At 40.2% G+C, this 15920-nt stretch overlaps 1 long non-coding RNA gene across 2 annotated transcripts; it reads right to left on the reverse strand.

Moving 5' to 3' along the window:
* Window positions 1-3591: 3591 nt before the first annotated feature.
* LOC138950533 (uncharacterized) lies at window positions 3592-15593 on the reverse strand. 2 transcript variants are annotated; one of them, XR_011450709.1, is made up of 6 exons: window positions 15091-15593; window positions 14508-14603; window positions 13940-14034; window positions 13138-13200; window positions 12710-12803; window positions 3592-3774 (listed from the first exon to the last, which is right to left on the reverse strand). It is a non-coding gene; the product is annotated as an uncharacterized lncRNA (long non-coding RNA). The 2 variants fall into 2 exon arrangements; XR_011450708.1 differs by lacking the exon at window positions 15091-15593 and having other exon boundaries at window positions 14508-15057.
* Between the last annotated feature and the right edge of the window lie 327 nt (window positions 15594-15920).

Genomic DNA, 15920 nt, shown 5'->3' on the forward strand with positions numbered 1-15920 from the left:
TTTGGACACCCAATCAAAATTTAATATTAATTCGTTTAATTTCATTTAAACTTTCTATGACATTTTAAGGCAGTCTGCTGGATCATCTGGCACACTTTTGGTATCTGAACATCAACAGCCGCATGCTCCAAACATTCTATACTTCATTCATTGAATCCATTCTCACTTTCTCTTTCATCTGCTGGTATGGAGGTCTGTGTGTGAAGAGTAAGAATGTGCTTGGGCGGGTGGTGAACACATGTGGTAAGATTGTGGGGATGAGACAGGAAGGACTGACTGTGCTGTATGAACGACGTGTGGTGCGAAAGGCCCGCTGCATCATCCAGGATAGTAGTCATGTGCTCGCTCACCACTTTGAGGTCCTGCCCTCAGGACGTCGCCTCCGCACTCCCAGATTCCGCACGCTCAGAACTAAGAACAGTTTTATTCCAAAGTCAATTGGCTTTTTAAATACCTAAGTTAATTAAAACTAGTATGTGTGCCGGTGAACATATGCACTGATTTCTGTGATGAATATTTTTTATACTCTTTGATGTGCACCCTAGTGCTGAGTGTGATAACCCTCGAATGACTAGTCCTGTGATAAATATTGTTCAATGACATATCTAGTCATGTGATAATGATAGTTTTTAGCGGTAAACTTTTAGCTAAAGCTGACGGCAATTAACCTATTTGGAATCATGTTACTATTCCTGTTAGTGTACATATGCGTGCGCGAGTGTAGTATGCTTCGTATGGTATTTTTATCTGTTGTCTTATTATTTGTTTTGTCTTTTAATGTGCACCACACTGAAATTTCTCTGTATGAGATAATAAAGTATTCGTATTCGTATTCGTATTCAACATTTCCTTAACAGTGTCAACTTATTTACCATCTGGGATATATATAGGTTACACACTCCGAGTTCTAAATATCGTGCATATTTTCCCTAGGGTCGATTTTCAGGTATTACCGAGCCTCTGGCGAGGTAATACCTGGAAATCTACCCGAGGGAAAATATGCACGATATTTAGGACGAGGTGTGTAAGCTTTTTATCCCATTACTCCGACGTTTTCATTAAAAAACACCACTTTTTGACACAAACTCTGCGAGTGCCTGTTTTCTGCTGGCCAAACCTTCAGCGACCGCAAATCGTGTCATCAAATTCATGTGCGAAACGAGAAACGAGTCCCCTTTTGTCTTTTCGGTAAACGCGCCATAAAACGTCTGCTTTTGTATTTAGTCATCAATACTGCTTAAGGCTGTTCTTAACCAGACGAACCATTGGTTCGCCGAACTAAGGTTCGCGAACCATGGTTTGTGTCTTAACAGTACTGGGTGAACTTGTTCGGCAAACTCAAGGACTAGTTCGTCCAGTTAAGACACGAAACCTGGATCGCCGACAAACGAGGGGAGCTCACTCCGAGTCGACAATAAAAGCAAGTAAGTTATTTTCCTTCCAAAAATGGCTGCCTCCAAGACGAAATCACCGATTGAGTGGTAACTCCGTGCTGGTTGTCGATTTGGGTCTCTCCTTCCCACTTGATCATGGTGCACGAAGCCTGGTAATCTTGAACTTTAGTGTGTTAAATTCATAGCTCAGAATCGAGTGGCATACTTTACTTATTTTAGATCCAAGTACCTGTAATCAAGCCCAAGAACATTTATCATGAAATTAATTGACGGATTAAGCTCCAAACCTAAGCATAATTAATTAATTTGGTTGTTTGATCGACGAAAATGGCGTAGGTTGTCAACCAAGGGACTTCAATTACACGACAAAGTTGCCTCCCCTGTCCGCTGACACGGATAATTCCTTCTTTGACGCATGTAATTTGTAAACAAAATGCATTCGTACCAGAGTACGCTATGATTCGTACAGTTCATCGGAGTTCATTCCGTGACTTTAAAGGGATCTAAAAGACTTGTTATGATTACAAGTGCAGGTTCTCCAAATTTGGAGGCTTGACTGCCACTGAATTATGAGCTATGAATTTAACACATTAAAGTTCAAGATTACCCGAAGCCTTCTATGTCATTTACCCTCCTGGGTTAAAGGTTATAAATTGATTCGAGAAAATAACATGACTCACTGGTATGGACTAATCATTGTGTCTACCGTGGAGCCATCGGGGTTCTATGGGAAATGCTACACAAAAAAACTTGCCTGTGAAAAGGGAAAGACGGTGACCAAAAATAAATGATGATAGCGATATTTCTAAAATTTTGTGGATCAGCAGATTCGAGAAGCATACATGATGTTTACCAAAGTGTGTGTGCGTGTCTGTCTGTCCACGTGTGTGTTTGAGCTCTTTTCGGTACAGAATATGAGTTTGGGGATTGAGTGAAGAGGGAGACCTAAAAAAAAAACTACTCGGGATTTTGGTTCTTTTTATCACAATTCAGTCTGTTTTAATTTTCAAGTTATATCAGAAATTTTCTATTTGCACTGATACACTGGAATCCCTTGTGGATGTATTGCTTTAAGGGTCTACAAATAGTACTACTGAACCAAAATCATCCTGTTTCTTTACGTTTTGAGCAATTCAATTGGTCTTGGTTTTTGTTTTTTAAAAATTTGATTCCTCTTCATTCTTCTCAAAAAAAAGCTTTTATTGCGATAAACAAAACATTACCCGCTATTACGAGCTAGTCGTGTGACAGAGAGTTTTCTTGCACACGAGACTGTAGATGTTTCACGACGGCTTTAGCCGGAGTGAAACAGCAGCAGTCGAGTGTGCAAGAACACTCTCTGTCACACGACTAGCTCGTAATGGCGATTATGTCTCACAGCTTCAACAGAGGAGAGAACAAACACGTTTTGCGTACTCACGCTTGATAAACCTAAACACAGGAGCAGCCATTGTGGAGAGATCTACTTTTTGACGAAAGTGAACGAACAACTATGAATGACGTCTCGGTATATGTGAATGACGTCACAGTCATCGTCACAGTCTGTATCTTTTGAAGCATTCCATTCTTCATGACGTCTTTCTGTGTCTGCATCCGCGAAATGTTTGTTCTTTCCGGGGTCTTTGTCATCTATGTTCAGAACTCTGTCCTTCTAGTTTCAGACTAACAGGCCTCCTGAGCGAGCCACTTTCCAAGGGAAGCTAAACTCGCGTATGGAAACAGTACTGTAGTCTGGGATGCCGTTTTCAGTATTCTCAGCGTTGAAGAATTTGTAAAGAGAAGACACGACAACAGCAGGAGAAATAAAAGTCGTGTGTGCATTTTGGGGCTTTTGGAGGGACGATTTCGAGTTTGAATCCGTTCTTGCACATGCTCCAAAGCGAGTAACATACAATCTTGCACACGTTTGCTTTAGTAGTGGCAAAGAAGGAAAGCGTGTGACATTACTGGATAGACGTTTTCTTGGAGAACGTCTGTATTAGCAAGCATTTAAAGTAGGAGGACGATATGGAACGTACGATAAAAGGATGTGCTTTAGCTTTCTGTCTCATCATTTATAAATGTTGCCCTTCAATCACACACACACACACACACACACACACACACACACACACACACACACACACACACACACACACACTTTTGATCCAGCTCCAACCATATTTCATAAGGCTTTATTCAGTGTTGTCTCTTTTTGTTCTTAAACATCTGATTTTTAAGCACACGTCTGTGCTGAGAATATGAACATGAACCGATATGAACATCAATGTCAGCCGCCTTTTTATTATGAAATAATGTTCATTTGTGTTCCAAACACTTCCGAAGAATACTTGTTGGTGTGTCTTCAGTCGCCCTGACATCATCACAACTCGACCCTGTCCTGCAAAAATACAAATATATACAGGGTGACACCCAAACATTCAACCCAAACAAATGCTTATTTCTTTTACATCTGTTGACCGAATTAGTTATCTTTCTTTTTTTCTTTCTTTTTTTTTTGGTCCCTGTCCTGTCCTGTCTTGTCTTGTCATGCCTTGTCTTGTCTTGTCATCCCTCTATTGGCCTACTGGCAACCTTTTCCTAACTTGTCTTGTCTTCCCATGTCTTGTCTTGTATTGTATATACATTTAGCATACATTTGGGTAAAGGTTTGCGAACAGGTAAGGGGTGTAAGAGAGAGAGAGAGAGAGAGAGAGAGAGAGAGAGAGAGAGAGAGAGAGAGAGAGAGAGAGAGAGAGAGAGACAGAGAGACAGAGAGAGACAGAGACAGAGACAGAGACAGAGATGGTGGTGGTCTATGTTACATTACACAGGTCAACACAGTTGCAAGTTCATAGGTTAAAGGCTGCCCTTTTCGTAGCGTTCATTAATTAATTCCTATTGTTTACATGTGCCAATAATGTTATAAAACTGTACCTAAGGGGATATAATAACGATTGGCTGTAGCTTTCGAAAACAGAAAAAATTATTTCAGTATTGCAAAGTGGTGTTGATAGTGTCGAATGTAAACAGAACAGTCTCAAAGTGAAAGTGGATGTTTTCCGGAAATTGCGAAGTTAACAAGAATACAGAAAAGCGCGCTTTCCTGCTTAGCACAATCCGCTACCGCGCTAATCTGGCGTGTCAATATCACTACGTTTTGCACGTGGAAGGTGAGCGATTTCCTTCACGCGGGGATTGACGAAGCTGTACTGTCTGTGTTGACGGTCTAAAAATAGCCCAAGCCCTGTTTCTAAAGATAGCAATAAACTTTATTAAGAATTGATTATTTCTTGTAATTGGTAAGGACTTCAAACCTAAAACTTTGCAGGAAGCTTAATTTATACATCCCCGCAACGATGGGAAAAGCCCTGGAAGTAAGTAAACTAATTAAATAGGACTTTGTCAGCCTTTAAATGAGGAGTTATTGTGTATAGTGAGGAAATAATTTTCTGATGTATTTTTAATTCATTATTGGTGTTTTATGCAAAACGTACGGTCAATATTGAAAGTTTAAAACAAGTCGCGTAAGGCGAAAATACAATATTTAGTCAAGTAGCTGTCGAACTCACAGAATGAAACTGAACGCAATGCAACGCAGCAAGACCGTATACTCGTGGTCCACCGCTCACGGCATAGGCAGTGAAATTGACAAGAAGAGCGCGCGAGCGGGGTAGTGGTTACGCTATGCTGCATAGCACGCTTTTCTGTACCTCTCTTCGTTTTAACTTTCTGAGCGTGTTTTTAATCCAAACATATCATATCTATATATTTTTGGAATCAGGAACCGACAAGGAATAAGATGAAAGTGTTTTTAAATTGATTTCGAAAAAAAACTTTTGATAATAATTTTTATATATTTAATTTTCAGAGCTTGTTTTTAATCCGAATATAACATATTTATAGGTTTTTGGAATCAGCAAATGATGGAGAATAAGATAAACGTAAATTTGGATCGTTTTATAAATTTTTATTTTTTTTTACAATTTTCAGATTTTTAATGACCAAAGTCATTAATTAATTTTTAAGCCACCAAGCTGAAATGCAATACCGAACCCCGGGCTTTGTCGAAGATTACTTGACTAAAATTTCAACCAATTTGGTTGAAAAATGAGGGCGTGACAGTGCCGCCTCAACTTTCACGAAAAGCCGGATATGACGTCATCAAAGACATTTATCAAAAAAATGAAAAAAACGTTTGGGGATATCAATCCCAGGAACTCTCATGTCAAATTTCATAAAGATCGGTCCAGTAGTTTGGTCTGAATCGCTCTACACGCACGCACACACACACACACATACACACACACACACACACATACACCACGACCCTCGTTTCGATTCCCCCTCGATGTTAAAATATTTAGTCAAAACTTGACTAAATATAAAAAGTACTGCCCTCACATTAATACGAAGGCGGGATCACAGCTGGATAAGACAAGGTACGGCAATTTCGACCCGGAGGTCTCTTTCAGGGCGCACAGAGGATGAGACAACACAGGAGAAGAAAACAAGTCGCGTAAGGCGAAAATACAATATTTCGATGGGCTAAAACCAGAACCAATTACCTCAAAATAACCTGTTTTGCAACTTTATAGTTATTTGACTTATGGTAACATGATTCTCACTTTCTGTAAAGGATTCTTGAAAATCTTGCATAATTGCGTATTTATAAGTCATAATTTGTTCTGGCTCCAAGCATTTCTCCTGCTCATCTTGGAAGCAGAACCCTCTAACTCCATCCAGTTTGGAAGCAGAACAAGCTAAGTTCAGTTTAGTCTGTTCTGCTACCGAGGCCTGTGGGGAAAGGGGAGTGTTTCACTGCGAGCCAGATGCAGCCATCGTCACCTGACCTCTTCTGCTTGTTGTGTCACAGTCATTTTTCCTGTTCTCAGCGCAGCCAGATAAGCGCACATTAGCGTAGTGGTATCTGGTCTTGACCCTTTCTGTGTGGTGTAGGATTTCCTCCAGCACACAGAATAGTGTAACTAGCAGTAGTAGAGTCTGCTGTCGACACAAAAAGGAATTTGATAGACTGTGGGAACTAAAACAGGTAACTGACACCTGTCAAGTGTCAGTATCCGAATTCCTGACTCCGGATGTACAGGGTTTAAACACAATTAACTTTCGTGTGATAAAGAGTGAATGAAGAATGAATTGGGAAAGATGCAGTCCCTTGATATTGAGGGAGGAGGGTGGTAATAAGGGGGTTGGGGCCGGGGAGGGGGGTTGGTGGTAAAGTGGGTGCAAGGGGGTGGGGTGGGGTGGGGGGGGGTGTCCTAAACTGACAAAAGGATGGTCCACTTTCTGAAAACACTGGAACAGAGAACAGCTCTCTGCCATTTTTACATCTGCTGCACAGTCAATTTGGCTGTTGCTCGAGTCAGGACACAGATTCAAGTGAGTATCTTCATGTATTATGTTTTTCCCCATTTGAACAGACCATAAAAGCTGAAATTCAGATTCCTTTTTTAAATATATAGGGGATTAACCTTCTGATTCAGTCTAAATCCTGTATCTGCAAACTGATTTCTAGCTTTTTGTGTTTTGTTTTCCTAATTGTAAAACACAGGCAGGTAAATGTGTTTGTTTCAGCGTGAATGTTCTTGCGCGCGTGTGTGTTTGTTTGTGTCAGTGTGTGTTTGTGTGTGACGGTGTGTGCATGTGCTCATGCCTTAATGTTGTAGTGTATCCATGCAGCTCTTTAGTGTTTGTTAAAAAATTAAAAAAATGTAAGTGAGTGTTTACAGTATTTGTGTATGCTTGTAAAGATGGATAGATGAATGATTTGGTTGATGGATTTTGTCAGTTTAATTGACTCTAATATATTTTGTTATTCAGAGGTTATCACAATGTCAAACTGATGAGCATGAGTGGTCAGAGTGTAATCAAGTACTAATGTTTCATTTGTTTGTGTGAATAGAAACACGAAAATTATCCAAAGTTTTAACGCAGAAGCGATAATACCTTTTTTTTAATTATCGGTTAATAATTTTAAAATAGAAGTACATGTAGTAATTGCCTGTTCAAAGGAGATAACATTCATAGTATCCATGTCTTTTGCAGACGCTGTTTGAAAGGAGATGAATCATCAGGCCGTCCAGGCAAGTAAGAAGCACCATGCATTTCAGGAGACTGTCCTTCGGATTCACGGATTACGGTTGCATAATCTCCTTTCTGCCAATGCTAAAAGTGAAACCTGATGACTTTGATGCGTCTCCATTGGCAAAATCTACCCCAAAATATGACGATTGTGCTGTTTCTTCAATCGAAGATCCTTTTGAGAACATGGTGAATGGGGGTTATCCTCCTGTTCGAGTCATGCATCAACTCCAATACTTGCTGATTGTGATTCCACCCCTCAAAAATGAATCAAGCTACCCAACTCCTGTACATATTTCTCCTGTGTGTGCTTCCACAGTTTCTGTTACCCTGTAGGTGTATTCACATCAGCTTGTAGTATATATGTCAGACACTGCTCCTTTAGGTGAAACTACCACAGCATCTCTTCCATCTGTTTATGGAACCCCAACAAAGAAAATTCTGTCATCGATGAAGGAAGCATCCTATGTGACACCTCATGAGAAGAAGTTCAGCCGAACTTAAAGACTCTGCAACCCGGGACTACGGGAAAAGGTGTGTTCGAAAAGCGAAGACACTCAGAGATGAATTTTACACAGGAATAACTGGTCAAACGGCTAAGACAAAAGCAGTACAGGAGGTCGACTGTTAAAAGTGCAAAATGTGTATTATTTATTTCGACCTTTGTGCACAACATGTTTGTGAAGAGGAAAGTACAACAAAAGGTAAGAATGCCAATTTGTTTTCTTGATAATGAACAGAGTAGCATGCAGTCAGGATCTAAAGCTCGTGATTTTGTTACCATTTGCATTGTGTGGTTAAAATGCGCCTTCAGCCTTGTGTTTATTTGTTTGTTTGCTTGCTTGTTTGCTGCTTTGTTCGTTTGGTTTGTTGTTAGTGTTATTGGGTGTGTAGTTTTGTGCGTAACGCAAAACGATATGAGCTGATACAACATAAGATTACCGTTGGGATTTCTTGAAAAACACAATAAAAAAAAAGTGTAATGATTTCAGAGAGAGTTTTGTGTGTGTGTTGTTTTTGTTAAGTTTTTTTTTTCGCTATGAAAAGTACCGGCAATTTAATTTTTATTTATAAATGCGTGTTGCGTTCATTAGGCCACACAATGAATGAATACATGAGTCCTTGATGATATTTTTGCAAGTGACTTGACATTTGTTTGTTTATGACGGTAATAAACTTTGAAAAACGATTTGAACTAATGTACAGTATAAGCTTTGCTTGGAAGCAGAACATGCTATGTGTGAGGAGGCTGCTTCTGACTGCTGTAGCACAGGCCACAGTGGGGTCTGTGTGGAAGTCAGAAGCAGCTATGGTGCACTGGGCTTTTCTAGCTCCAGAACTGAGAAAAGAGCAGGAGTGTATTCTGGAAGCAGAACAAATTATACCTTTTTTGCATATGAAAAAGTTGTTCAATTAAATTGATTACTAGTGTGCATGACCAGTGTTTCCTCTAGGTCAAGTGTGTAAAATATGCGGGCTACAATCCTGTGTTTACTATTTTTTATAAGGGGTTGAAATCTTCAAGTGGCCATTTCTCAAAATGGTGGAAATCCAGTTAGATGGTTCTGGTTTTAACCCATCGATTTAGTCAAGTAGCTGTCGAACTCACTGAATGAAAGTGAACGCAATGCCATTTTTCAGCAAGACCGTATACTCGTAGCATCGTCAGTCCACCGCTCATGGCAAAGGCAGTGAAATTGACAAGAAGAGCGGGGTAGTAGTTGCGCTAAGAAGGATAGCACGCTTTTCTGTACCTCTCTTTGTTTTAACTTTCTGAGCGTGTTTTTAATCCAAACATATCATATCTATATGTTTTTGGAATCAGGAACCGACAAGGAATAAGATGAAAGTGTTTTTAAATTGATTTGGACAATTTAATTTTGATAATAATTTTTATATATTTAATTTTCAGAGCTTGTTTTTAATCCGAATATAACATATTTATATGTTTTTGGAATCAGCAAATGATGGAGAATAAGATAAACGTAAATTTGGATCGTTTTATACATTTTTATTTTTTTTTACAATTTTCAGATTTTTAATGACCAAAGTCATTAATTAATTTTTAAGCCACCAAACTGAAATGCAATACCGAACCCCGGGCTTCGTCGAAGATTACTTGACCAAAATTTCAACCAATTTGGTTGAAAAATGAGGGCGTGACAGTGCCGCCTCAACTTTCACGAAAAGCCGGATATGACGTCATCAAAGACATTTATCAAAAAAATGAAAAAAACGTTCGGGGATTTCATACCCAGGAACTCTCATGTCAAATTTCATAAAGATCGGTCCAGTAGTTTAGTCTGAATCGCTCTACACACACACACAGACACACACACACACACACACGCACACACACACACACACACACACATACACCACGACCCTCGTTTCGATTCCCCCTCGATGTTAAAATATTTAGTCAAAACTTGACTAAATATAAAAAAAACCACAGATAATAGCACACGGAAGGAACGATTACAGCAGTTATAATTAAATTACTTTGTGGGTCAGGGTTTTTTAGGAGTACAGGGGAAACCCCTTTTAAGACCTTAAAAAATGTGAGAAAATCAAGTCTTAAAATGGAAGGGGTCTAAAAATGGGGGTAATTTACAGAGGTTATGAACAGAACATCTTCTTCTTCTTCAGCGTTCCAGAAATTCTGGTGACGTGTGAGCTTGTTTGCCCATTTGGGTTCCCCACACTATACTCTGAGAGCATAGTCAGCTTCACTCCGCTTTCGTTGAGTAGGCATGCTGGGTATTTTCGTGTTTCCATAACCCACCGAACTCCGACATGGTTTACAGGATCTTTTCCGTGCGCACTTGGTCTTGTGCTTGCGTGTACACACGAAGGGGATTAAGTCACTAAGCAGGTCTGCACATAAGTTGACCTGGGAGATCGGAAAAATCTCCACTCTTAACCCACCAGGCGGCAGCGACCGGGATTCGAACTCACGACCTCCCGATTAGGAGGCCGACGTCTTACCACTGCGCGCCACTTCACCCGTCACAGAACATCTAAAGAAGCAAGATCTTAAAAAGGAGGAAGTCTGAAATGAATGGGTCTGAAAGGGGGGTTCCACTGTGGAAAAGTACCTGTCAGTTTACCTGTATGTATTAGGACTGGGTGGCCGAGTGGTAACGCACTTGCGCTCGGAAGCGAGAGGTTGCGAGTTCGACCCTGGGTCAGGGCGTTAGCAATTTTCTCCCCCCTTTCCTAACCTAGGTGGTGGGTTCAAGTGCTAGTCTTTCGGATGAGACGAAAAACCGAGGTCCCTTCCGTGTACACTACATTGGGGTGTGCACGTTAAAGATCCCACGATTGACAAAAGGGTCTTTCCTGGCAAAATTGTATAGGCATAGATAAAAATGTCCACCAAAATACCCGTGTGACTTGGAATAATAGGCCGTGAAAAGTAGGATATGCGCCGAAATGGCTGCGATCTGCTGGCCGATGTGAATGCGTGATGTATTGTGTAAAAAAAATTCCATCTCACACGGCATAAATAAATCCATGCGCCTTGAATATGTGCGCGATATAAATTGCATTAAAAAAATCAATAAATAAAAAAATAAAAATCCCTGCGCTTAGAACTGTACCCACGGAATACGCGCGATATAAGCCTCATATTGATTGATTGAATAAGACCACCCCTGACATGCGGCACATACCAAATATCTACAAGTGCTTTGTGTGAACAGTAAAAAAAATTGTTTTCCTTTTTGAGTCACTTGAGAAAAAGTGACTCTATGTAATCGGTCAGTGTTAGTCTGTCCGGCCGGCCGTCCGGCCGGCCGGCCGTCCGTAGACACCACCTTAACGTTGGACTTTTCTCGGAAACTATCAAAGCGATCGGGCTCATATTTTGTTTAGTCGTGACCTCCAATGACCTCTACACTTTAACGATGGTTTCGTTGACCTTTGACCTTTTTCAAGGTCACAGGTCAGCGTCAAAGGAAAAATTAGACATTTTATATCTTTGACAAAGTTCATCGGATGTGATTGAAACTTTGTAGGATTATTCTTTACATCAAAGTATTTACATCTGTAGCCTTTTACGAACGTTATCAGAAAAACAAGGGAGATAACTAGCCTTTTCTGTTCGGCAACACACAACTTAACGTTGGGCTTTTCTCGGAAACTATAAAAGTGACCGGGCTCAAATTTTATGTGAACGTGACTCCCAGTGACCTCTACACTTTGACGTCTGCTTTGGTGACCTTTGACCTTTTTCAAGGTCACAGGTATGTCTTGAAGTAAAAAAATTGAAATATCATATCTCTGAAACTATTCATCGGATTTGATTCAAACTTTATAGGATTATTCTTTACATCAAATTATTTACATCTGTATTGTGTTGTGAATAGCAATTTCTTCCTGTCCATCTGATGCCTCATATAATATTCAGAACTGCGAAAGTGACTCGATCGAGCGTTTGCTCTTCTTGTTGCGAATTCATTTCATTAAACACAACAACAACAAAATTCATCAAATTCCAGCTGAACAGAACGGCTTTCACAATTATGACTGGACCTTTAAAGGCATGTTCCTCACCATATTACCCAGCATATTACGACACCACATGTTTGACTAGGTTTTTACATGGGAACAACAAGACTATACAGGATGGTAAAAAAACCTCTTTATTTTCTTTTTAATCACATTTTTGACTGCGAAAAAAAAAGAGATCAAAAAGGAAATAGGGCGCTTTTTTTAGACACCCCTTTTTACGTCCAGCTTCTTTTGGTGGAGATTCAAGTTACAGACACATGTGAAATTCATTAAGCAAAAAGGTTCCCACTATGCACTGCCACAGAACACAACCAGGTTATTAATGTGCGGTACAGTGTATAATTATGTTTAAGTAAAAGGATGCCCTTCTTTCGTTTAATTGGAGCATCTATGATGTCTGACATTTTGGTTCTAACAGTAAGGAACGTATGTTTAGGCTCTAATAAGGACAGTTTGTCTTGTCAAAAGCCTCATGCATATTCCTTCCTCCCCATGCAAGACTTTCTTTTATTTGAATATCTGCCTTTATAGTACAAAAATCAAATAAAAAGGTCACACTCTGCGCATAGCGACAAAAATCGCAATTTTACCAAGAAAACCTCACACTCTTTATGTGGAGAAAGACCCTGACTGTTGCAGTATGTTATGCATTTGAAAACATCTGAAATTGTGTACTTGAATTCTACAGTTTGATCAGTTCTGTGTGTTTAAAAAGTTACCTTGATCATTCTGACATGCTCTTGCTCAAATCACATCCCAGACAATATTGTAGACTCCATTGATAGACGCTGTGGTGCATGGGAGAACTGCATTCTGAGGAAACGAAAAAAATATACACTGAGGAAGAACAGTCACAACAACATTTGCAGCAGCAACAGGCTATATAATTTTATTCAAAGAACACTTAAATAAGGTAAAATGAAAATCAGTGTTGTGTCAGTAAATTTGATTTGGGGGAGATGGAAGGATTGGGGTGGGGGTTTAGAGGCAAGGATAGCTGGGAACCGGGGAAGGTGGGGTGGCTAACACAGTTTGATCACGTAATGACTGGTACAATGTTTAATATATATCTAAAAAGGCAGCAACTCTGTAATGCATTATGTGAACCAACTTCTCCATAAACTAAATAAAGATCAGTAAAAGTTACCTCTTTCATTCTGGAATCTTTTTGGTCCCATCACAGCTCAGACGCAGACTCAATGAACAGATACTGTAATGATGAAAAAAACACCAGCATTTTAAGGGAGAACAAGAATTATGCAGAGAGGAAAAACAGTAATGAGTAAGAACAACAGCAGCAGCAGCAGCAGACTCAATACTCTTACTCCACATCACACTCTCACTGAATGTCTGATTCAGTAATTAAATCCCAGTGAAGTGCAAGTGATCAAAATTACTGATGTAAAAACAGAGAGAGAGAGAGAGAGAGAGAGAGAGAGAGAGAGAGAGAGAGAGAGAGAGAGACAGAGGCAGAGACAGACAGACAGAGACAGACAGACAGACAGGCAGGCAGGCAGACAGAGACAGAGAGAGAGACACAGACAGACACAGACAGACAGACAGACAGGCAGAGACAATGCGAGTGTGTGTGTGTGTGTGTGTGTGTGTGTGTGTGTGTGTGTGTGTGTGTGTGTGTGTGTGTGTGTGTGTGTGTGTGTGTACATGGGAAATGCAGTGCCATTGAAAACAAACACTTGCTTCATTTAAATATCAACAGTTATACAACATAAGAGGCACTAGAAAAGTTGTACATGAAAATAAATGTTGCTCTTGCTGATGGAAAAAGAGCAGGGGGAGAGGGTCGATGTTGCTTGCACTTGCAGATAATTATGCACTAACATCCAGCTGTTTTTCTGGGTGTACTGTAACTCTGTAATGTTTAAGCAGAAATGTGTGTGGATCACGTTATGCTTCTGCTTTTAGATCAGTTTGAGTATTTGCAATATTACCTGGATCATTGCGGCATCCTCTTGATCACATCACATTTGAGACTTTGACCTATATAGACTCCATGGGCAGACGCTGAAGTTATTACAAGGGCATTCTGAAAAATGACAATACAAATGCAGAGATGTAGAACTTTACATTACACTTACAGAAGCAACAACCAGAGAGCTGATTTATACAGGTAGAGAGAGAGAGAAAGAGAAGAAGAAGTAAAAGAAAAAAGAGAGCATAGAAAGAGAGAGGGGGTGGGGGATGGGGCAAAGGGAGTGTGTAATGTGACGTGAGGAAGGGGAAGAGCAATGGAAAATGAAACTCTCAGTACTTTTAATTTATATTAACAGTTATGGAACTATTTGAGCACTCCCCATAACCACAAACAAGGTACAGACGGCAACATATGTTGCACGGAAGGGTGGGGGTAGTTGGACTGGAGAGTGTTGTTATGGGTTTAGGGTGGTGCTGGGGCGGAGTGTGTATGTAACTTGATAATAATAAGCATGATCAGTTAGAGCTAACAACTATCTTGATCTTCACAGACATAAATTGCACAATGATTTCACCAGCATGTACCTTTATTTTTGCCCTTGAGTTAGGTGGAAGACAATGTTGAGTGGTGAACGCAAGTTGTATTGATCACTGGGTCATCCTGCGGTCCGGGCCATTGATCTGCACATTGCACCAGCACAAACAAACACAATGTTATGATCTCAATCAGCCTGCATGGTCAATCATGAATCTAAGAACACAAACACTGTCCAGATCTAATTGAAAACGAGATCATCATTACTTGGGAAATTCAATGAAAATCTAGCAGTCAACGAAGCAGATAGATCTGTCCTTGCGATTGTTGTTGCAAGCAGATAAATGTGTGAACTTCCTTATCTCAACGTTATCATTCAACATATTGATATTTTACCTGATGGATGTTGTGCCGATGAGATAAACAAACAATCAAAATCAAAGTCATAAACTTTTGAAGAAAAAAATTAAACAAATTGAGCAGAAAGAATCTAGCTTACTGCTGTGCTGATTTCGACAAAATCAATGCGTTTACATGCCGAAGTCATTCCTGCTTTTATTCATATCATACTAGATGATCCTAATGCACAACAATACGAAAACGAGCTCAGCGAAATGACTAACACTGCCTCACCTGCACTAACACAATGCTGCAGAAGCGAAGGTCGTCTACGACTGGAAATTTCGAAGTCGAACAGCGGCGTTTTTTCACTCTCAGCGGTTGTCTTGCTCGGAAAAGTGAAAAGCTTCACTTGAAATCGAACGGAAGTCACCATTCTACCTTTTCGTTCAAGCGTTGTTTTTATAAAATCTCAGAAAATGTAATTTTGACTTGGGTGATTTCGTCCGCCATTGAGATTCAGTTTTTCAATAATTTGTCTTCCTCCTTGGCAGAAGAGTCAAAGGTTCGGCCCGATCTTCAAGGTTTCCAAGACATGACTTGCAAACCCCGAACCTAGTTCGCCGAACCCCCCAAACCTAGTTCGAAAACTCAGGTTCGTCTGGTTAAGAACCAAGACAAGTTCGCCGAACCAGTCTTGAGGTTCGCCGAACCCCACGAACCTAGTTCGCGAACCAAAGGTTCGTCTGGTTAAGAACAGCCTTTAAGGAAACGAATTACAAAGACTGCACAGTTCAATGCATTCGAAACTGTGCAGTTACCGGCCGGTTTTAGTCGGTGACCCACTGAGTCGGTTGTCAGAGGCATTACGCCAAAAAGACTGCGAGTGTGTGATTTTACAAGCGATGAGGATGATTGCTGAATTTGTGCTTATTCGAGCTGTTGTGCTTCAGTGTTCAAATTTGGATTACTTACTTCTTCAATCGTCATTTAGGTGAGCCTTACTTTGATGCCTGGCTTTCAGTCTCAGGCCAGTAAGTTGTCTGTACTGTACTGCGGTAAGCTTATGTAGGTCAAAACTTGTAAATCTATCTGCCTGCATGACCTGAACCTACACACCGTTG

Source organism: Littorina saxatilis, linkage group LG16 (genome assembly GCF_037325665.1).
Source record: "Littorina saxatilis isolate snail1 linkage group LG16, US_GU_Lsax_2.0, whole genome shotgun sequence".
NCBI lineage: Eukaryota > Metazoa > Mollusca > Gastropoda > Littorinimorpha > Littorinidae > Littorina > Littorina saxatilis.